The sequence below is a fragment of the Schistocerca americana genome, chromosome 7 (genome assembly GCF_021461395.2).
Source record: "Schistocerca americana isolate TAMUIC-IGC-003095 chromosome 7, iqSchAmer2.1, whole genome shotgun sequence".
In the NCBI taxonomy this organism is placed as follows: Eukaryota; Metazoa; Arthropoda; class Insecta; order Orthoptera; family Acrididae; genus Schistocerca; species Schistocerca americana.
Window position 1 is genome coordinate 105,820,881 of NC_060125.1, and position 24,374 is coordinate 105,845,254.

The following is a 24,374-nucleotide window of genomic DNA, read 5'->3' on the forward strand; positions in this document are numbered from 1 at the left end:
CTTTTTCTGGCAAACACTTTGAACATGTCCTTTTTTGTTACAGAAAAAGCAAATAGCTTGGCGTGACGGGCAATTGTCACGCGAATGTCTAGTGGCACACAGCGGGCATGATTTCACTGCATTTGCATGCTTGCGCGGGACACGTGGCTGCACGGACGTGCGCGAGGGCTGTTTACAGTTCCGTGCAGCTCGCCCGGCAGGCTGGTTAATGTGACACAAAGCTGGCGAAGTTTCAAATGATTCCCGAGCAAAGTCAAGTGTGTCTTGCCTATACAATATGTCTATCACTTGTTGAAGGGAGGGATTGACTAGTTTCAAAATTTGCTCCCGTATACGAACATCAGAAACGTTCTGTGCAATTGCATCACGCACCATAGTATCTGAATAAGGGAGTCCACATTCACACTCAAAAGCACAATCCCTGGTAAGGCCTTGCAAAGTTGCAACCCACTCCCGATTAGTTTGACCGGCCGTACGTTTTGTACGAAAGAAAGTATACCTTTTTGCAACTACATTAACTGATTCCTTGAAATAGGGGTCTAAAGCAGACAAAATTTCTTCGTAGGACAGAGTTGCTACGTCGCGTCGGGGAAATAATTTCACTATCACACGGTACGTTTGCACCCCTACACACTCCAATAAATGAGGCTGCCGCTCGTTACCTTGAATTCTGTAGGCGGCGAGATGAAATCCAAACTGGCGTGACCACTCCGTCCAGGTTTCCACCTCCGCATCGTAGTGCCGAAACGGGGGTGCAACAGCATGTCGTGGCTGCGGTAGCGGTGAAGCAGCGGCTGCCGCATCGGTTTGCATTGCACGTTGACCCTGGACGAGCTGTCTAAGGGCATCCAATAACGCCTGCGTCTGCTGATTCTGCAAGCGATAAGCGATAAATTTCGGACAGTACATCTGGAGATTGTGGCGAAGCCATGTCACAAATACATTAGAGCAATACGAACGCGAAATCCTCTTTTAAGACTCGTCGCCAAAAATGTTGTGGACTGACAAGACAGCCAGTCCACAGTGACAGGTAACCGAAAGCCACGCACTTAAACTCACGCAGGATGGCGTGAGGTCTGAAACAGGATACGTAATGAATGCTATAAAGAAAAGTACGTAGCTTCTGGAATACTTAACTTTAATCCATCATTTGTATACATCGTTCTTGATGAGACATGCTTCATACGATAACTATCAATTGCTATGGCGCCTTGCTAGGTCGTAGCCATTGACTTAGCTGAAGGCTATTCTAACTATCTTCTCTGCAAATAAGCGAGGCTTCGTCAGTGTTGCATCGCTAGCTAAGCCGTCCGTACAACTGGGGCGAGTGCTAGTAAGTCTCTCGAGACCTGCCGTGTGGTGGCGCTCGGCCTGCGATCACTGACAGTGGCGACACGCGGGTCCGACATGTACAAATGGACCGCGGCCGATTTAAAGCTACCACCTAGCAAGTGTGGTGTCTGGCGGTGACACCACAATAAACATCATTTTCGCCCTCTTTATTGCTCACGAAAGCCACACATTGCATGTTGTACCACCATACAGCGAGACCTTCAGAGGTCGTGGTACACATTGCTGTACACACCGGTACCTCTGATACCCAGTACCACGTCCTCTTGCATTGATGCATTCATCAACCCCTGTAGGTCCAGATTGTCCCACTCCTCCATGTCGATTCGGCGTAGATCCTCAGAGGGGTTGGTGGGACACGTCGTCCATAAACATCTCAGGCATGTTAGCTAGGGTTCATGTCTGGAGAATATGCTGGCCACTCTAGTCGAGTGATGTCGTTATCCTGAAACAATTCATCCACAAGATGTGCACGATGGGGGCGCGAATTGTCGTCCATGAAGACGAATACCTCGCGAATATGCTGCTGATATGGTTGTACTATCGGTCGGAGGATGGCATTCACCTGTCGTACAGCCGTTATGGCACCTTCCATAACCAACAGCGGCGTACGTCAGCCCCACATAATGCCACCCCAAAACGGCAGGGAACCCCAACCTTGCTCCACTCGCTGGACATTGTATGTAAGGCGTTCAGCCTGACCGGGTTGCCTCCAAACATGTCTCCGACGATTGTCTGGTTGAAGGTATATGTGACACTCATCGGTGAAGAGTACGTGATGCCAATCCTGAGCTGTCCATTCGGCACGTTGTTGGGCCCATCTTTACCGCACTGCGTGGTGTCGTGGTTGCAAAGACGGTCATCGCCATGGATTTCGGGAGTGAAGTTGCGCATCACGCAGTCTACTGCGCATAGTTTGAGTCGTAAGATGGAGTCCTGTGGCTGCACGAAAAGCGTTATTCAGCATGGTGGCGTTGCTGTCAGGGTTCCTCCGAGCCATATTCCGTAGGCAGCGGTCATCCACTGCAGTAGCAGCCCTTGGGTGGCCTGAGTGAGGTATGTTATCGACGGTTCCTGTCTCTCTGTCTTCCTCCACGTCCGAACAACATCGCTTTAGTTCACTCGCAGACGCCTGGACACTTCCCCTGTTGAGAGGCCTTTCTGGCACGAAGTAACAATGCGGACGCGATCGAACCGCGATATTGACCGTCTAGGCATGATTGAACTACAGACAACACGAGTAGTGAACCTCCTACCTGGTGGAAAGACTGGAAGTGATCGGCTGTCGGACCCCCTCCATCTAAAAACCGCTGCTCATGCGTGGTTGTTTACGTCTTTGAGCGGGTTTAGTGACATCTCTGAACAGTCAAAGGGACTGTGTCTGTGATGAAATATACACAGTCAAATTTCAGGAGTTCTTTGAACCGGGTTGATGCAAAACTTTTTTTGATGCGTGTATATCCCACTCGGCTAGTGCTAGCGCAATGCACTCACTTACAGTTCGTTCTGGTACTTTTCATGCGTCCATAGGGTCTAGCACAACCTTAAAATTTTTGCTAAGCTGCGAACACCTCCATTTACGGCAGCTATTTTAGCCCCCCTGCTTGACGAAACTTTACAAAACGTGCTGCACAGTGTGGCAACGCATACTGATGCACTTCACGCACTCTTCAGTGACGTGATTAGCGACGTAGTCATCGAATCCTACGCAGCAGATACACACTAGTTCCTCCCACGTGTCGATTCAACTACAGCATGAGGCCTGCAGTCCTCGCAGAAACTCCTACTGGACAGCACGAAGAGGAAGGAAACAACGACAATTAGGCAAAATGGAGAAACTGCTACGTGCGGATGCCACCCAAGAAGGTACCGTAACTCACCAGAATGTAAGTTGCACTGCTAACTTACATGAATCTACCGACAAACAGATTTTCCTATTATTTGTCGAAACCAGAGAAAGAATCATAGGGAGGCTCCATTCTACGGCACCAGGCAAAGTAGTCGGACGGGAATGTGAGCCGTTATTCACGAACGTAGTTAATATTTCGAATGGCACGGAAAAACTGTGTAAAAACTAAGACTGTATCACGATTAACTGCCAGTACCTTAACATTCTTTCTAAGACAAAGTAAATTAGGAAGTCTATATTCGAATGTTGAAACGTGCCTTACGCAGGACGAATTACTAATGGAAATGACGTCACTACCCTTAAGAGATTTAGCGAAAGGTAAGAACGCCGTACCTAGTTAGGGTTGTGACTCTTAGATTACATAATTTGTTTATATTCATGGAGTTCGCCGTGGTGTTGACGTGTACGTACCCTCCACCGTACTTTGCTATAATTGCTTGCGATCAGGGCATGGCAGCAAACAGTGCATAAGTAACACAAGATGAGCGTACTGGGCAGGACCTGTGGCAGGACCAACCAACCAACCTGCAGTCCTTGCACTGAAGGTTACAGTGACCTGTCTCGAACCTTCCCACTGTATCTCAAATAAGAAGAAATTAACAACGTTATGTCTCTCAATAATATTACCTTCCAAGAAGGAGCAGCTGTGTTTGGTAACAGGCCTCATGCGAATGCTTCTTCCCGAAACAGTACGAGAAAGGGTACAGAATCCCGGCCCTTTCCCACTCAACGGCGGCTCATTGCAAATATTATCACCGCCACTTGTTATCCGCAGAAAGCAACCAATCCCGTGATGACAGTTGCTTAGACGTCTGGAACGGTGGCTCCATTGATTCACCGCCGGTACCAACGCCCCCTCCTTTCAAACAGCATGCCCAACTGTATCATCAGCAACGTGTAAATTCTACGGAACATAGAGAGCCCCACCAAAGCATCGTCCCCCAAACCCATTGTACCAATCAGAACTCTACCTTCCTCTCGCTCCAGTGGGTACCAACCCCTACCCACGACAATTTCACACACTCAGCCAGCTGAGTGATATTGGTAACTAACTCGTTAACAACATTACAAGTATAATTATGGCTGTCATGAATGATATATCGTACCAGCAAGCTCCTAATGGGCCCACTCCAGTTATACAAACAGATTCTATCAGGATGTCAAACCAAAATATATTGTCGCCACTTCTTACTGCCCAAAATTATCTATGGAATCATCCATTGGAAAGCACGGCGCTCAAGGCAAACAATGATAGGCTTCGACATTTTCTGCTTGAAACTAATATAGGCACTTGTGCCATCACCGAAACATGGTTAAAACCGGAGGAACAGTTCACAATCCTGGGATAATCTGTCCTTTGAAACGATGGAGATGATGGCTACGGTAGTGCAGCGTTGTTGGTAAAACAAGACATCCACTTTTCCGTTGTCAGTACTGACACTAAACGTGACCCATTGCAGATAGTGGATATCTGCCGTAGATCAAGGATCACCATCTGAATTTGGTCTCAGCACACGAAGAACACAACCACAGACATTTCCAAACAACAATCAACAACATTCATTGCCTTCATCGGGAAGCACTTTCTCCTAATAGGTGACTTTAACGGCCACAATGCTTTGTGGGGCTGCAGAAATGCTAACGCAACAGGAAAAATACTAGTGAATGTATTACATTCGGAAAACCCTATAGTACTAAATAATGTCTCATCCACACGAATAGACCGAGGAAATGAAATCCCGACGGAAATTGATTTGTGCATCGCATCCCCTGCATTGTTTACCAGAACAACAGGGAATGTTCGGATCACCTATCAAATCAAATCATTCTAAACGCACTGTTTAGGGAGACTGTCAAACACGCAATCCTCCAGAAATGTATCACAAATAAAGCCAATAGAAACCTATTCGAAAAACTTCCGGAAGGAAAACTGGAATTGATCATCGAAACTGACGATCCAGAAGGAGATCTGGGGTCTTAGCATTGCTTGCCAATGGAGCAGCGGAAGTCTCAGTTCCTAAAAAAAAAAGATCGTAGGCGGCTACTCATCGACCATCAACCTGCTGGTGGAATTCAGAGCCTGACCATGTCATCACAGAAAAATGGCATTGAAAAAATTCAAAACTCTCTCTAATGATACGAACTTATTTTGTCCCGTGGATACTCTACAGGCTCGCATTACGGCCAAGGATAATGTGACCATTGTGGCTGATCAGATCCATATCGTGATACCGTCTTTGTTCCCCAGTGGTGATGATGGTTCCAAAACTACAGGATCGCCGTTCACACAGTTCGAACTGTCCAGGTCTGGGTTTGCGAGCACGAGGATGAATTGTTGCGTCTCCCCTTGCCAGCACAGTCACCAGATCTCAACATTATCGAGCCTTTATGGTCCACTTGGTGATAAGGATGTGTGATCATTATCTACTTCCATCATTTTTACCCGAATTTATCTCTATTTTGTGAAAACCATACGGCATCTTTATTTATTCACTGAGAGACGATAGGAAGCTGTTTTTAACGCCAGCCGTTTTCCTACACCGTATTAGGTATTTAATGTGTTGTATTTTTGGTGTTCGCGTATTTTGTTCCCTGCCTGTACTTTTTCGTAGATGAATAAGGTGTCTCACCACGGTATGTTCATCTGACGAAAATGAAACCAAAACTCAGCCGAGCAGGACAAGGTGAAGACAAAGAAATTCATGCTAAATGCACGTGACCCGACATTACGCACGAGTGCAGGCGCCTGTAACATTAGAACGTAACAGATACAAGCTCACAAAATAAATAAACCGAAGAATAAACCGAAGACTAAACAGAATTTGTGAAACTAAGCGAATAATTACTAGCAAGAATGAAATGTTCCAGCAGCGGAATAAAACGTTATGCTTGGTTAGCGTATCATGTAACAAATATTAGAGAGGGGATGGATGAGACTGGGTAAAAGATTCCAGAATTAGTTAAATATTTACCAATATAGTCACAAAGAGCTGTAACTAACTGAAATCTCATCGTTGGGGTGAAGTCCCTGACATTGCTAGTGATGAGACACTTGCAGGAATGCACAGGTTCAGGAAACAAACTCTGGAGTAAGACATACAATAAATGGTGACTACGGATACATAAATTTTTGATTCTCAATAAATTAAAACACAGATATACCAAAGGCAGAAATGGAGATTTGGAACTAACGTTTCGTCGACACCAAGATCATTAGCGACAGAATGCAAGATAGAACTGGGGCAAGATGGGGCAGGAACAGGCTATGCCGGTTCAAAGGAGCTTTCCCGGAATTTGTGTTAAACTATTTACAGAAAGAAATGGAAAACTTTCATCTGGATGGATGAAATCGAAAGAAACGTAGACTTATAGATAAGTCATGGATAATAATTGTTACGATTTACACAAGAAACGAGTAGCATGTATAACAAAACACAGAGCAGGCCTTGTACGAAATAAGATTCCTCCTGGGAAAGGATTACGTCCTTTCCGTGAAACAAATTTAAATAATCGTGTCTGATGTTACTGTTGAGATCTTCAGTCCGAAGACGGGTTTGATGCAGCTCTCCACGCTGCTCAATCCTGTGCAAGCCTCTTCATCACCAAATGGCTACTGCAACCTAAATCCATTTGAATCTGCTCACCTCACGCTCTCCCTCTGGAGCTTTTACCCGCGACACTCCCATTCAGTTTTATACTGACGAATCCTTGGTGTTTCAGAATCTGTTCCACGAACTTATTCCATTCATTACAGACGTTATGCCACCAATTCCTTAACTCCCGAATTATAATCAGTAGTTCCTCGTTACTTACACGATCTACCCTTGCAATCTTCTGCATTCTTCTGTAGTACCATCTTTCAAAAGTTTATATTCTCTTCTTGTCTGAACTGCTTATCATTGATGCTTCACTTTCTTACGCAGCTGCACTTCAGGCGAATACCATCTGAGTGCATTATCTGGCACTTAAATTTATTTTTGATGTTAAAAAATCTGTCTTATTCAGAAACGCTTTTCTTGCCATTGCCAATCTACATTTTATACCCTCTGTACTTTGGGCAACATCAGCTATTTTGCTGCCCCATTCATGCTTTTGTTGACGTTCATTCAAGCCATTATCCATTACATTCAATGCACCTCTAAGCCTTTGCTGCCACTGACAGAATTACAACGTCATCGCCAAACCTCAAAGCATTATTTCTTCCCCCCCCCCCCCCCCTTCCATTTTCATTCCTTCATTCCTTCTCCAAATTATTCCTTGGTTTCGTTTAGTGACAGCTCATTACAAATAACATTGTGGATAAGCTGCAACACTGTCTCATTCCCTTCTCAATGCCTTTAATGCCCTTCGATTCTTGTGACTACCGGCTGATTTCTGTGAACGTTATATGTAATACTTCAGTTTCTATACCTTCAGAATTCCAAAAAGTGTATGCCAGCCAGAATTCAGAAGTTTCCCCTGAGTCTACAAAAGCTATAAACGTAGGTTTTCCGTTCTTTACGTATGTTCCACGAGATCTCATAGGGTTACTATTGCATCCCGTGTTCCAACAATACTCCGAAATCCAAATGTTTGTGCATATCGGCTTTTGACTTTAAACATTGAAAGTTAATGCCTCCTTTTCAGGATTACAAGACAGACACCAGACATGTAAAGAGAAATGTTTCGCTGTCTTCGTGATCATTTATACACTTGCGATGCAGATGCAACGATGTCACAAGAGGTGAACAATAAATTTCAACTCGACATCCCCTGATACAAAGTGCTGCTAAGAAAACACCGTCTCAGACAACTCCTCCGGCACTGCATTCATAACCACATAGGGAGTGATCGTATCGGGCGTGGAACGAATGGAAAATGCATAAGAATGTCGTGCCTTATTAACGGAAGTAGAGTTATTAATATCTAGACCCTCTCTGAAATTCATAATTAAGCGAAACGAGCCCAGTTCTTTCCAGATGAGATGCTTTATGTCCTACGGCAAGATTTAGAGGAAACGATGGTTGGAGGATACTGTAATTGTGTCACATAGCTGAAAGACTATAGGTTAAACTTTAACAAATGCGCAATACTCGCGGATAATATGCGCCATTTACAATTCGACGTCACTTTGTAATAAAGGAGAGCAACAATGCTTTACGTATCATACAGCTACAATAGCTATCCGACTCTACAGAAATATGTGGGAAATCACCTGCGGCGCCAAATTAATTGCAGCGGAAACGTGGGCAATATAAATCTTACACCACTTAGCATACCATTGTGGATGGATATTAAACGCCGAAATCCTCAAAGGGCGAGAGTGCAACAAATATGGGAGACTAGTTGCCACCGATAGCAAACATTTCTATCGGTAATGCTGTGGCTGTGTAACTACATCACAACTCGAGTAATCAGCTGCATGAATGCTCATATTAATGAAAATAATCTGTTGCAGAAGTAAACTTTTGAAAATTACTTTCCATTCCTTCGTGAACTGTAATCCACAACATCTCTAACAGAGGGAAATTTCACAAAAATCAAAAGAATTAAGTCAAAATTATCACTATTTAAACGAAGACAAGGAATTTAGATCCGTTCCAAAGATAGTAACAATAGTTCCGAGGAAGCTCCATCATCGCTCCATTTCTGGGAAGAGAAACGCAAGAAAAAAATAATTAACTGATTAAAAAAAGAAGAATGCAGATTTGTTGCAACCCAAGCCTGATTACGGGAATATGTCACAGAACCTGGGATGATGAAGCAGTGAATACCCTGTAAACCTGTCTTTCGTCCTGCTAGACGAAAATGATGAACTATTAATAACTGAAGTAACCGTGGAAGAGATTTGGGAGCACTGAAGAAGGCTCTAGTTAATAAATCGCCTGGCAATAACGGTCTCGCAATTGAGTTTTCAGCAATACAGTTGGAATATGTATGCTTTGTATGCATATAAAATGAATTTGTAGCATGACAGCAAATACCGGTAGGTTTCAGTTATAACCTCATTGTACTGATTCCGAAAGAACACCCACACGAAGATTTAAATAAATTTCGTGATTTTACTTCCTGATCTCTGATTAAAAACTTGTGGGCCCCCACGTAGTAACTAGAATAAGGAATGTCATAGAGAATATCACACAAAATCACCCAGACAGCTGCAGTACCAGGACGAACTCTTTTAAAAGTCTATCTGATGACAGATAGACCACATCTTACAGCATACACAACCAGAAGATGGAATTTTAGCTTTAAGTTGATATAATGCCTTCGGCAAGATTTCTCACCACTACGTAGTTCGAGTGCTGAACCATCTTGAATGTGGCGTCAATTTTATTCTGTGATTAAAAGTATAAGTAAGCGCGCCAGTTCCTAGATTAGCTTCAATGAACGATTCAACTGACAAATACCTATTGAGAGGTCGGTTCGACAGGGTTGCCCCATGGCAATGCCGCTCATCGCTACTGCAGCTTACCCACTAGTCAGAGTGGTGAACTCCAAACTTCAAGGATTAAATCTGGTCTCAAGCATAGTTAAACGTAGAGCATATGCAGATGACGTTGGCGTCCTCACAGGGTCGGAGCAGGACCTTGAATAAGTCAACAGCAGCATATATGTCTGAAACACTGTTTGGTTATAAGTTAAACCTTAGAAAAAATAGCCCAATTCCAACCGGGAGAGGATTTAAAATTGGCAAAAACACTCCATTCAATGCGAGAGCACCAAACTGCTAGGAGCAGCGATGAGTAGCTTTCCTCTAAAAATAGCGATGGGAATCTGGGAAAAATATTTGGCTCTTTCGATGCGGCGAATGATACAGCTGTGCCAGAAATATCTAGACAGAGGGCTGAATGGGGCTATAAAGACATATAAGCCATACGACATCCTAGTACCGACAAATTTGGGGGAAATACACTACAAGGCGAAACACATCAGAATGTCTCACCCGGAAATTAGCTGCCTCCGAGAGAAAGCAGGCACACTGCGAGGTCAAACGTCCACTCAACTAAACTGGAACATGGCCTGGAATAACGTCCACAACGAAGTCATAGGAACAGACGTAAGATCAACCTGGTACAAAATAGTTAATGGAACAATGCCAACGAAAGATAAACTTAACTGAATACATTTTTCGGAGTCTGACAAATGGAGATAGCGTAATTTTATCGACACCCTACCAGACAAATACGTCTATGAAGAGAACAACATTATATGGGAATAGTGTAGAAGGGAACTGGCTATTATTTGGAGACCAGCAGGACTGCATATTACACTAACATCGGTCTACAAGTAGGTCAAAACTACTGTTCCGCAATCAAGAAAAACACTTGGACATAGTTAGTAGGACATACCCTGCGTTACTTAACCTGTCAGCACGAAGAATAATCCTGTCCTGGCTATACATCGCAACCTAGCTGCAACTATTAACGAAAGATGCTAAACACTGGTGCAAGTCTGCAAATAAATACGGGAGCTAATGAAGATATGAGGTGAAGAATCGTCAGAGATAGGTACAAGAAAGCGGCAACTAAGGTTTACATTTGGTCCACTGGTGAAATTGGTAAGAGGGCAAGAGACCATCCTCCTCAACGTTAAAAACAGAAATAGACTGCTAAGGAAAAACTGATCTCATAAACTCGGCGCACAGTTAATCGGTGAAGATGATGGCCGTGAAGATGCTGCAGGTTAAGAAGAAGAGGACAGTCAGACTACAATAAGGCAGCCAGAAAACTATTGATGTAATTTTGGCGACAATCACCAATAATTGTAAATGTTGTGTTTGATTGTGTGTGTGTGTTTGTGTGTGTGTGTGTGTGAGAGAGAGAGAGAGAGAGAGAGAGAGAGAGAGAGAGAGAGAGAGATAGAGAGAGAGAGAGAGAGAGGGGGGGGGGGGGGGGGACTTAGAGTTAAGATTTAGAACATAGAACACTTATCTTCACTGTACAAAATAATGAAGAGAGAAATAAATATTATTTAAAAGAATATTTTACGGAAAACGATGCCATCGTAATTTAATCATACATATACAATCTTGGACATAGTTAGTAGGACATACCCTGCGTTACTTAACCTGTCAGCACAAAGAATAATCCTATCCTGGCTATACATCGCTACCTAGCTGCAACTATTAACGAAAGATGCTAAACACTGGTGCAGTGAAGATGCTGCAGGCTAAGAAGAAGAGAAGGACAGTCAGATATTCTTTTAAATAATATTTATTTCTCTCTTCATCATTTTGTACAGTGAAGATAAGTGTTCTATGTTCTAAATCTTAACTCTTTACTTTAAGTCCCCCCCCCCCTCTCTCTCTCTCTCTTTCTCTCTCTCTCTCTTTCTCTCTTACACACACATATGTCTTGAAAGGAGGATATAAGATGAACATCAACAAAAGCAAAACGAGGATAATGGAATGTAGTCAAATGAAATCGGGTGATGCTGAGGGTATTAGATTAGGAAATGAGACACTTAAAGTAGTAAAGGAGTTTTGCTATTTAGGGAGTAAAATAACTGACGATGGTCGAAGTAGAGAGGATATAAAATGTTGACTGGCAATGGCAAGGAAATCGTTTCTGAAGAAGAGAAATTTGTTAACGTCGAGTATAGATTTAAGTGTCAGGAAATCGTTTCTGAAAGTATTTGTATGGAGTGTAGCCATGTATGGAAGTGAAACATGGACGATAACTAGTTTAGATAAGAAGAGAATAGAAACTTTCTAAATGTGGTGCTACAGAAGAATGCTGAAGATAAGGTGGGTAGATCACGTAACTAATGAGGAGGTATTGAATAGGATTGGGGAGAAGAGAAGTTTGTGGCACAACTTGACTAGAAGAAGGGATCGGTTGGTAGGACATGTTTTGAGGCATCAAGGGATCACAAATTTAGCATTGGAGGGCAGTGTGGAGGGTAAAAATCGTAGAGGGAGACCAAGAGATGAACACACTAAGCAGATTCAGAAGGATGTAGGCTGCCGTAGGTACTGGGAGATGAAGAAGCTTGCACAGGATAGAATAGCATGGAGAGCTGCATCAAACCAGTCTCAGGACTGAAGACCACAACAACAACAATACAATCACAAATGACCAACATTCTCATGCAGTTTCTGAGTGATAAATCTACCGTATAATCTTTTCCTGTACACAGAATGTGGACGATCGCACTCCCACCTACCTGTTGCGCTTGCACTCCAATGCTAATCATCTGATATCCAGACATGTAGTACTCTTCATGCCAATTTGACGTTTGTCACCGTCATTCTCCATAGCGTTACAGTTCTGACGCTGGCAGCGTAATTTCGAGAACGAGAACACAGTAAAATGTCTGCTGTGTGGAGAGAGAGTTGGGAAACTAGCGTCATACTGCTAGTGAGCACCTTCGGTTATCGTTCAGCTGCTCAGTTCTGGAGGTTGTTGTCGACTAAGACATCCGTACTGGGACGGTTACTGCGTAATTATTCTGCCATAACCTCCACAATACCTCACTCGGAAGTTTTTATTTCTTTGTGACTGCAGAGTGTAGAGACACACTATCAGTTGTGCAAGATGAATTAAGAACAAAAGAGAAAACGTTAGTACCTTTGAGTCCGTAGACATGACATAGATGAGTCTGCTACTATATAACGAGGATGTTCTTGAGAAACTACTACAATTGCTGAGCCGTCAAACGAATGGTTACACGTTGATTAAGCTTTCAGCTACGCGAAGTAAACTGGCGACGACTGTTGTTTTATGAAAAAGTGACGTATACCGACATGGTATACTTTGGCAGACGAACGGATCGAAGCATTCTATAGACGAGACACGAATAGCCGAATTTTACACAAAAAACGAAACATTTAAAATATAAAGTTCTTATACACTGTAGCACACTACAACAGCCATATGTGGCAAAGTACCGAGGATGTGTCCTTTTGGAATTAGAAAGGCATTTCACGTTTTTAGACGCCTGTGACGTCATTTCGGTGCTAGATAATGGCGCTGTGCCAATACTGGGGCTGCGCGGGTCTAGCCGAGCGGTCTCAGGCGCTGCAGTCATGGACTGTGCGGCTGATCCCGGGGGAGGTTCGAGTCCTCCCGGGGGATGGGTGTGTGTGTTTGTCCTTAGGATAATTTAGGTTAAGTAGTGCATAAGCTTAGGGACTGCCGAACTTCGCAGTTAAGTCCCAAAAGATTTCACACACTTTAGAACATTTTGCGCCAATACTGGCATGTCACGGTAGTGTGACAACGTCGAAAATTGCTACAGCAAAGAAAAGACATAAAACCTGGGACAAACAACGTTGAGTTACAAAGTAATCGTTAAAGTAGTAATGTTTACTATTACGTTTTGACAAAAAACATTAGACGAGGAGGCGTCTTATTGGAATGAGAGATAGACTTTTCATTTTGAGAAAGATCTGTTAACAAATTCATGATGTTCTAAGCGCCGTAAAATGTGCAGAGACATGAGCACCAATAAGGAAAAATATTTTTGCTCATAAAATTGCAACACTAGGAAGGGTAGAAAATAAGGAAATTATTATGTATGAACATATACGTGTAACAGAACCAGGACATGACTATGTTGGTGATTTTGGGGTGCAATAATGTCGGTAATTCACACATCACTACAAGTCGGTAGGGTCACTTCTGATTAGGAATGGCATACGCAGGAACTGTGTGTCGTGGTCTGCCACTATCAGGCGACTGCGGTATCAGGAGAGCTCATTCATTTTTAACATTTTTGCTCTGCACGACTTCTGTTCCGAGGTAGTTGTCGGCATCCCTGCTGTGTGTGTGGTGAGCCAGGTAGCGGAATGCCACCTCAGCGTAACTCCGCACTTTGTGCGTGGCCTTGCAGCTGTGTGTGTGTACGCTAGGCAGCGGGTGCTGTCTCAGTGGAAGAGCTGTGGCTGGCGATGTATCCTTGCTGATGCTACGAATGTGCCCGCCGCAAGCAGAGAACTTAGGGTTGGGTTGGGTTATTTGGGGAAGGAGACCAGACAGCGAGGTCATCGGTCTCATCGGATTAGGGAAGGATGGGGAAGGAAGTCGGCCGTGCCCTTTTCAAAGGAACCATCCCGGCATTTGCCTGGAGCGATTTAGGGAAATCACGGAAAACCTAAATCAGGATGGCCGGACGCGGGATTGAACCGTCGTCCTACCGAATGCGAGTCCAGTGTCTAACCACTGCGCCACCTCGCTCGGTGCAGAGAACTTAAGCGGCAGCGGGCGTCAGCAGGAAGCGAGGTGCAAAAACGCACCACGCCGAATCCAGAACATTTGGACTCGCCTGCAGTGCCAGACAAGGACACCCTAGTTGTGGTCGCCATTTGGCGAGACCGTTTCGTGTCAAGGAGCCATCAGGTCTAGCGGTGGTTGATGGGCCAGTGGCTAGCTTCGCCCCACATTGGACTGCTATGGGTTGAGCTTACAGTCGCTGGGGCCAGCTAAGTTGTAACAGGAGCCCGTCTCTGGTCACGTAGGTAACCACGGAAGCGCATCGTTGTACTAAGGTATGTGGGAACTTACTTCACTTATACGGCAGAGGGTGATATTGCAACACGCTGTGTTGTCAAGACTCCAGCATCCAGTGGTAGTATTTCATATGCTGTTCGCCTGAATGCTCCTAGTTTGCAAAGCCTGATCTACGGTTGTAGTTGCAACAGGGGGCTACAGATTACACAATTAGTGTCCTGAAGAACCACCCCTGGCACCAATATCGCAACTGTACATTGTATTGAACAGAACGTTGATAACGGTTTGTTAATGTCTCTACGCCAGAGCTTGTAAGTTGTACTGGCTGAGAAGTGGTATATGTTACTCTCTCCGTAACTTTCCTGAAAGATGTGAAGAAGACCTCGATAACAGAGTGCCGACATGGCCTTAACACAACTCAGAATCAGCTATGCGAACCAGAGTAGGTCGTGTTCTGTACTTAGTGTCACACTATACCACCACAATAGGTGAAGAGTCCAAATGGAGAACGTAAATGTAATCTGACAACGTTCGCTTTTCTCAGAGCCTTCACTCACACATAAGACCACCGTGATACCAGAAACAAGACTCGTATCAAAAGCTGACATGGTGCCTCTCCTGCACCTGATATTGTCGCTTAGCTGACCACTGTACGCGCGCTTCTCTGCCACTACGTCAAGGGGAGCCCCAACAAATGGTTCCTGCTAACAGTCCACTTTGGTTCATGTGTCGTCGCAGTGTTTGTATGGGTACTGGTCTTGCTGTAAATCAGTGATTTCCTGATTAGAGTTACTAAAGGTGCATGTACGATACTGCACAGTTGGACAAGTCTGGAACCGCAGGACCGCTACGGTCGCAGGTTCGAATCCTGCCTCGGGCATGGATGTTTGTCATGTCCTTAGATTAGTTAGGTTTAACTAGTTCTAAGTTCTAGGGGACTAATGACCTCAGCAGTTGAGTCCCATAGTGCTCAGAGCCATTTGAACCATTTGAAAAACAGTTGGACAAATAATGTATCTGCCCTCTCGGCGCTAGTCATGTACGGCATTGAAATCTGGCATGCCACTGATTACGATTCGCCTGAAATCATCGATTGCGTGACAATTGTGCGATCCGGCTAACGTGAGCTCCGCTGTCGAGAAACGGTAGACTGCAGTCTCGATAGGCGACGATTCTGTCGCAGTCAAGTTTACAAAAAGAGCTCATACGTACTTTCTCTTCATACACGACGCATAACTCGATCTTCTGACAAAGCACCATCATTACAGTGCGACTGCGGTAATGAGAAAACCGCTATGTAATCCTTTCTTACGTGTATAGCGTTACGCGTACTGGCTGCACTAGCGCTGAATCATTTTGATATCGAAGCATGTAGTACATTTCGTTCAAATTTGGCGTTTGTCTTCATGGTGTCAGCAGGGTCAGCAGGGTCGATCAGTTTGGATGTAGGAAAGGTAAAAGCGCCAGAGAGGCAGTTCTGACGTTCCGCTTGTTAATGGATGCAAGTCATATGATTTATCGACAAGGAAAAAATATTCGACAATGTAATATGGTGCGAGATGTTCCAAATTCTGACAAAAATAAGAGTAAGCTAAAGGGAAAAGCAGGTAATACATTTCACTCACGAGAACTAAGTGGAAACAATAAGACTGGAAGAATAAGAACGATTAAAGAAAATGGATAAAAAAAAAGAGTAAGACAGGAGCACACTCTTTCTCCCCTTATGTTCAATCGATACATAGAATAAGCAACGGCGTAAATAAAACAAAAGTTCAAGAGCTGGATTAAAAAGACGAGTGAAAGGATATTCATGAAAAAATTAGCTGGTCACATTGCTATCCTCAAAGCAAATGAAGAGTAGCTACACAATCTGCTGAATGGGGTGAACAGCGTAATAAGTATAGAATAATGATTGGGAGTAAACCGGAAAAGACATGAAGATAATGAAATGTGGCAGGAATGAGAACAGAGAAAAGCTTAACATCACAATTGGTGATCACGAATTTGGGGAATTCTGCTACCTTGGAAGCAAAATTATCCTTGACGAATGAGGGAAGAAGGACACAAAATGCAGATTAAAGCAGGCAAAGACGGCATTCCTGACCAAGAGAACTCTACCAGTATCATACATAGGTGCTAATTTTAAGAAGAAATTTTTGAGGATGTGAGTATGGAGTATACCAGGGTATTGTAGTGAAACATGGACTATGGGAAAACCGGAACTGAAGAGAATCGAAGCGTTTGAGATGGGGTGCGATAAAAGGATGTTGTAATTAGGTGGACTGAAAAAATAGAGAGTGAGGCTCTTCTGCACAAAATCGGCGAAGAAAGGAATATATGGAACACAATGACAAGCAGAAGGGCAGCATGATAGGGCATTGATATGACGTCATGGAATAACCTCTATGATACTAGTGGAAACTGTAGAGGGTAAAAACAGTAGAGGAAGATAGGAATTTGAGTAAGTCCAACAAATAATTGAGGATGTAGGGTGCAATTGCTACTCCTAGATGAAGAGGGTAGCACAGGATACGAATTCTTAGTGGACCGCGTCAAACCACTCAGAAGAATGATGACTCCAAAGGAAGGGATAGAAAACACATTTTTCGATAAAGTAACTACATTCTTTATAAATACTACAGTGAGCACAGCCTACAATAAAACATTGCATATTAAAACTCCTTTATCACTAAGAAAGAAACCTTTAAGGATGATCTAGTTGATTAGTGTCAATCTGAAGTACGTGTAAGTGATAAGTAAATGTGCCAAATTACTTGTACACATAGTAATATCAATTTGCTTTATTGACTTGTAAGCATTAACTATTGTAATGCAATAAAGAATGGTTAAATATACAGGAAAGATGAATATCTGATTCCATGTACTGGGCACTGAAGAAAGAGAAACGAAACATTGTTGTTCACCTCTTTTGGATTACATATTTTGTAGAATTATTTAGGAAAAGAAATTGTACAAAATGGTCAGAGACAGACGTAACACGATCATACTCAAAAATGTGTGCAAATGAATTAACTGTAGCAAACAAAATGGCATGGGGGTTGGTGGATGCTGGAAAATGTAGGGGAGATGCTGTGTTGTCGATGTTGCAATTTAATGGACGAATATACCCACAAATATTTAGTTATATTATACACAGGATATACTAGGCAATGCTGGACTGCACTAGTTCCACTACTTTGTTGTTAATCAAAAGTAGGTTACTAGATTTATAAAACATGCATTTATTGTAATCAAGAATGGACTGTATCTACAAGAATAAAAATAAGAAGATAGCACATAAAGAAGTGAAAGCTACGGCGTAAGTTACTTGCTAATATATTCTATTAAAATCCATAAAAACGTTAAAACTACGGTTTGTAAGAGAGAAAACCGATAAAACTTAAAAATGTGTTAAAGGATAACAAACATGATATATGGTCACTGATTTAGATAAAAAAATAAGTGATAAAAAATAATCTTCACATCTGCGTAGCATCAGTAATGATGAACAGATATATACCTGCAGGCTAGACGATTAATTGAAGAAATCGTAGAATATGTATGGTACATAGGGTTGGAAAATATGTCTGTATAAGGAGGGCAACAGACACATGGAATCTAAGAACTCCGATCTGAGTTGTCGAAATCACAAGGAAGAAGAAAACTGTACAGATGGAGAAGGATTATCGAGTGAATGAAGCAAAAACAATTACATTAGATGTAACGAAATACGTAATGTTCATCATACATTGGATACGCGACATATCACATGTCTGCACTCGAGAGTGAGTGGTAGACAATGATGTGTTCCCATTTGATGCCACACAGGATGTCTCCCTTGTTAGTCCAGTAGCCCAGTTCGGGCAAGTCCAGAGAGTCGGTATGCTAGTGTTATTGGAAGCTCCAGCGTTATGCACTTAATGGAGTCTCTCAAGACAATGCCAGTAGGTCGGAAAAACTTGCTAGTGTGAACTCGGTACGTTTGCTGGAAGGTCTCTTGCGTGACGCGGAGGACATTTTGCCAGCGGCTACCGAACGCTGTGGGCGCAAATGGCTGCAAGTCATTGCTCACATCGACACGAATGACCCATGTCGCATCAGTTCTGAGGCCATACACGAGTGCTTACGTACGGTTGGCTGATTTGAAGAAGGCGGCTAGTTTCGCACGCGGGGTGCTGTCTAAGCTCATTATTTGTATCAATGTACCCATAGTTGATCGCTCTGGTTTGGAGGAGAGTGATAGAGGTTCAGACGAGTCTGCGACAAAGTCGTACGCAATTTACTCGACCTCCGCTACTGGGTGAAGAATTGTTGGGCCACCGTCGTTAGGTCAGGCATTCGCTGCGCACAGGATTCGGCTACCAGGATAGTCGAGTACCTGTGGTACGTATAGCGGGTTTTTAGTAGAACAATCCCCCCCCCCCCCCCGGTTGGGATCCAAAATGAACTGCCTGCCGAAATCGAAGACATGTCATCCACATCATTCTCAGAGAGCGTTCGTCTTCACAAATCGGAAACAGGAATGGTTAAGGCAATGTTGGACATATGCAGGAGCATCCATAGTAATACCAAGAAATATTATCACTTCTTAAAGTAATAACTCCCAATAGTTTTATGGAATGAATGCTGGTGTTACCAGAAGTGTATAGCTATAAAATCCTAAATACACATTGAAATATTTATTGTAAGAATAGTTTAGACGCCAACTGCTGCAGCGTGTTTATTGCAGTAAAGGATTCGATAATCTCTAATGGAGTATAACGGATACTGTACAAGAAATAATCTGCATGAATCTAAGCATCAAAGGTGGGACAAAAGTGGTATTCGGTTGCTTTTACAGACTCCCTGCGTCAGGAACTGTAATGGCAGAGCGCTTTAGATAGAACCAGTAGAGTTTAGAGAATACAGCTGATCACACTGCTGTAATAACAGGAGACTTCAGCTTGACATCTACAGAACGGGAGAGTCATGTGATCAAAATTGGTGCCAGAGACAGGGATTCTTGTGACTATATTGCGAATGTCTTCTCGAAAATTTCCTCGTATGGGTGGAGAGCTAACTCGTGACGCTTAAGTCGTAGATCTCCTAGCAAAAGGCAGATGAAAACATTCCGCATCAGTTAACGCAGATGAGGGCTCCAGTGATCTTAAGGACGGAGAGAATCAATGACCTAGGTAGAATGGCATTCTTGCTTGGAAAGAGAGACAACAAGTAAATTGTTGAGTATCTGAGTTTTCAATATCAAATATTCATTGCTGAGGACGAAGATATGAAGCCCAACTAGATCAAGTTTTAGAACAACGTTCAATACGGCTACAAGCAATGTTCTAAGTAATGGGAAAGGCCCACCATGGATAACCATGTGTAAACAACGAGAGCTATATCACAGTCTGAAGAGAAGTCTAAACCAAGCTGGCGAATCAAATCCAAATGAAACGAAAATAAACGCAAAGAGAGTATTGAGAGAGGCGTCCACAGACTCTCAAAGAAAAATTTTGATAACTGATGTGCCTTATAACCATAAGAAATTTTGACATGTTCCTTATAACTACAAGAAATTTTTATCTTACGTGAAATCGGTAAGCGGTATGAAATTTTACATAAATAAAGGCAACGAAACGAAAGATGTCGGATAGGAGGTTAACGTACTGAATTCAGTCTTCCGAATCTGCTTCATCATGGGTAAACGTTATACAGTGCATTCTTTCAATCACTGTACGAACTTAGAAATGGAAGACATTGAGATAAGTGGTCGCGGAATAGAAAAGCCACTACAGTCGCTTGTTAGTGCACCAAATGAGATACCGGTAAGGTACAACAGAGATTATGCGTAACAACTTGCTCCCCTTCCAGCAAAAGATTGGCATAGATAGCTGGAGCAATGATGGGTATTTAGCGACAGGAAGAGAGCGCATCTCATTCCCCTTTTCAAGAAGGGTCGTAGTTTGACTAACATATTTTCACCCCATCAATTACTATGCAACAGCCTCACCAACGGATTAATATTCCATAGCAACGCATTGTAATATAGTATTAGAATTTTGATTTTCTTTCTTTTCTTTTAATTATTCTACAATTACGTTTATGTGAAGAAATAGTTATTTAATGTGTAACATTATTTTCGGGGTAATTGTACATAGTCTCCGTGTTTTCCTGCAAGCCTTGGCGACTGTTAGGAAATAATAATGGACCTGTGTAACAACAGAAATTTATGAGCGAGGAAGTGACATTTGAATTTGATGATCCAGCAGTCTAACGTTGGGACTCAGAAGCGTTAAGTGGTCGGGTGCGAGTGTCGAATAAATTTGGGAAGCATCGGCTTGTTTGTAGAAAGAAGTACAGTGTCAGTACCGGTGGCAGGAGAAGCGTGTAACATCTCTAGGACAGCGTCTGCGAATGAGAACGCCGTAATTCTATGTCGATGGGCAAGTACTGTAGGAGTCAAAACGTCGTGGAAAACTATTGCTGTAATATACTAATACTGTGGAGACAAACTTTTATTTCCCGGCTAGAGGCAGATGGTGAAGACCTTGAAGAAGAACCAAGAACTATAAAAGAGAAGATATTTCAAGATTACAGCAGAAAACGACAGGATGAAGGAACCGAAATACTTCCAATACTCAGCACCCCAAAGCAGTCTCATTACGAGAGCACTATTAAAACGTGATTTATTAGAACATCAAAACAAACTATTTTCGTGATACTTATGGCAAAATAGTGACTGTCAACTGTAAAGTTTCACGGAGTGAAGAGTGCAAAACTAACCAATATTGTACTGTGCGTCAAACTGTGAACTGTTTCAAAAGTGAGTTTCAATTGTGCCATTAGCCTAATCTTCCAATCAATTAATTATAAATGAAGTAATAAAGAGAAGATCTACAATGCTAAACATAGTTGCGCAAATGCAACTGATGGAGGTATCTGATCTGTCCTTGAAAAATTTATTACCGTACATATCCTATCCTCCACACTTTGTGGAAATAGTTGAGAGTTCTTTTACAGTGTGTTTTGATACCAAACAGCATGATGCAGCCGCTACAATGTTTTATTTGAATTTTCATCAATCATGTTCTAATGAAAGAGATCTCGGCCACTATCTTGCTGTGGCAAAGCAGTCTTCGTAGAACAATAACACCGCTCCCCCAGCAAGGAATCTACCACGCTGCAGTGCATCAGAGGCTCAATAATATTAGCGACTCAAAGATCATGACACAGCCGCCATCTTTTTCGCTGCATCGTGTGACAACAGATTTTTATTAAATTGTTAAGTTGAAGTACTGTTAGTTGAAAGAACATATCAGTTACAGTAACAGCGATAGAATTCTCCCTCTGTGTCACAGTGAGAATCTGAGGTCACATGTTATAACGCAAATGTGTGTATCACGTCAGCAATGCACTTTGTCATTACTGGAACAGCTTTCTTAAATATGTACCTTGGGAACTATAAACAATTAAAGATGGTGGTAATTTCACTTATAAATGCAAGATTAAAGGTGCGATCTCTTTAATCAGATTTGAACTGCCTTGTGTTAAGTTCTATCCATCAAGGAGGCGTTGTCCTTCGAATTAACTTGGTTTAATGAAGTATTATTGATATGGCCACATTTTGCATTAAAGTATTAAATATATGTAAGAGTATAGTGAACTTTTATCGGAATAGTCTAGAGAGTAAGATGAAGGTATTAAATATGGTAATATTTATCAGCTACAATCGAAGATATTGTAGCTTTCTTAACGATTTTACAGCCTGAATTAACCTTTGTAAACCTTGCCTAAGTAACCAATTAGCCTCAGTCAGCTGGTCAGTTAGTTGCAGGAGGTATTTTAGGACCATTTTATGTGGTGAGCATGACGAGACTGTCGTCATTATATACCTTACAGCATCTGCGACCAGTTCAACGATATTTGAACAAGGAGTACCACTTAGGTGATGGTTAGTAGAAAGGCACTGCAGGTTATGGGCAGAAAGTTGTTGACGTTATCAACATCATTTCTGGAACTGATGAAATCAGCATCGGCTGTTTTCCTGGAATCGCTGTTACCACCATCAGAGCCCCAAACAATAATATTATTCAAGGATTTTCCACCCTAATCCTCCTCCTTATGGTCAATGGCGTCACCCGCTTTTGCAACAATTCAGAATGGGCAATGGCGCACAAGTTTAGCACCCTACCATTCAAGTAATTTTTATTGTCTACTTGCATCACTTTCTATGTGTAAGTCCAGGTCTCATGTGTTCAACTAAAGAGAAGCTTGCACTGAGCAAAAGAAGACTTTAATAATTTTCTCGTGAACACATATCACAGAAATGTGCTCACAACTTTCTGCATCAAGAATGGATAAGCGTGATAACTATGACTGTAGACAGAAGGAATATTATTCAACAATTAATGGCAATGCTACCGAATAGTGAGAACATACATTACCTGATCAGTTCCAGCAACATAGCATGTTCCATTTGCTAAAATTTCACATGAGAAGTAGTGAAGTCGAAATACCTATCAGTAAGTATTTCATCCATTTCTGCTTCACTTTTAACACACACACACACACACACACACATACACACACACACACACACACACACACACACACACACACACACATCGCGTATTTGCAGCGTACATCGGCATAATATTTAACACTGGCAGATACAATGAAATTACACCATCTACATTAGGCTGTATACACCTAGGCTCATTGCTTGCTGCTTTGCCTTTGAGACACACAGAGGCTAATGCCAGTACACGCCTACTGCTAAGTGTAAGTGATAATAGCACTATTCATAGTACCACAACTTGCATATTTACAGCTAGTGATAACCTTTTCAGCCAGTCATGTGGCTACTGTCAATGGGTGAACATGTCAAGGGAAATAGCAGCAAGGCAGTCATCGTGTAAGTATCTGCATAAATGATAAATAAGAAATGTTGATGATAATAAAGGTACAATATGTCTACTAATTTGTTCTACTCACATCAGCAGCAGTTGCCCAATGTTCAAATAATGTTATGAAACCACACATACCTTTTCAACAAGTATGGCACTAAATGAGTAAGAGTGGATATGAAGTTTGATAATGAATTCTACTCGTTGGTGGTATTTGAAAACCCATAATATAGAGACATCAAAGTAACTTTATCCCTGAATGAGTGGAATTGTCTGTGTGGTGATTAAAGGCTGGGTTTTACTTTGTGCCATGGAAATGCACTCTTGCCCTTGACGATACAGAGTGAATATACAATCTCTGTAGGGGACTTCCTACGAACATTTAAAATATTTAACGAAAGAAAGTGAACACATTTACAGGAGCAGACCTTTATAAATCTAATTCTTACTACCTACACAATACATGATGGCCTAGAGAGTTAGATAAGCTGGTAGTCCTATGTTTGCTGGTTCTCTGATTAATTGTGAGCCAATGTGCTGGACATCGCAAGGGAAACTTGTCGACCATCAGAAAATACCAAGTCTTTGATTGATGCTGTGCATTGAAGGATATGGAAATAAATGATACAACAGTGCTGTTATAGCCACAGAAATAGACTTTTATTTCATTATTTTCACAAAATATGTTATATATAAGACTTTATAAAATAAGGAATGTACAACAGATGCATTACTTATTTCTGTATAAAATTCACATATGCTAAGGTAAATGAACAGTTATCATTGTGACCTAGT